Below are 693 nucleotides of genomic sequence, written 5' to 3'. Positions count from 1 at the left end.
TGGTAACACTTAAATTGAGCAAGGTAACGCAATTTTGTGATAATGTTTTGTATAACGTTTTGAGGGAAAATTAAATAACCACTACTTTAGTTGTGTGTGGAAGAGGAAATGTCTTTGAATGAATTGTGATATAATAATTTTATTTAAGAGGAATTTAAACCATTTGGATTGGGGAATAGGAAGATTCTTCAATAAATATACGTATACTTAGGTTTCATTGCATAAAAATTAAAGATGGTACCATTTGGATTAAGTAAATAATAAAGATAGTATCACTTGAGTTTTACTTTTTATTTGGTAAAATTTAACTTGGCGCCACAGTTGTTGATATTAAATCGTTCGTACAAATAATACATATCATTAGATTAATATTTATTATTTATTTAATTTGGCATGGTATAAAGAAGTGGGATTTAACTTGGCGCCAGTTCTTGATATCAAATCTTTTATAGGAATGATACATATCATTAAAGTTAATATTATTTATTTAATTTAGTTTTCGAATTACATTGAATTTAACTTGGCGCCAATTGTTGATATCAAATCTTTTTTACGAATAATACATAAAACTTTGATAAAATTTTGATGAATTTAGCTTGGCGCCCATTTTGTTGATATCAAATCTTTTATACGAATGATACATATCATTAGAGTTAAATAAATTAAGAAAAAAATTAAAGTTACTATTATTTT

The sequence above is a fragment of the Trachymyrmex cornetzi genome, unplaced genomic scaffold (genome assembly GCF_001594075.2).
Source record: "Trachymyrmex cornetzi isolate Tcor2-1 unplaced genomic scaffold, Tcor1.1 scaffold933, whole genome shotgun sequence".
Taxonomy (NCBI): Eukaryota; Metazoa; Arthropoda; class Insecta; order Hymenoptera; family Formicidae; genus Trachymyrmex; species Trachymyrmex cornetzi.
Note: the sequence above shows the minus strand (reverse complement) of the source record.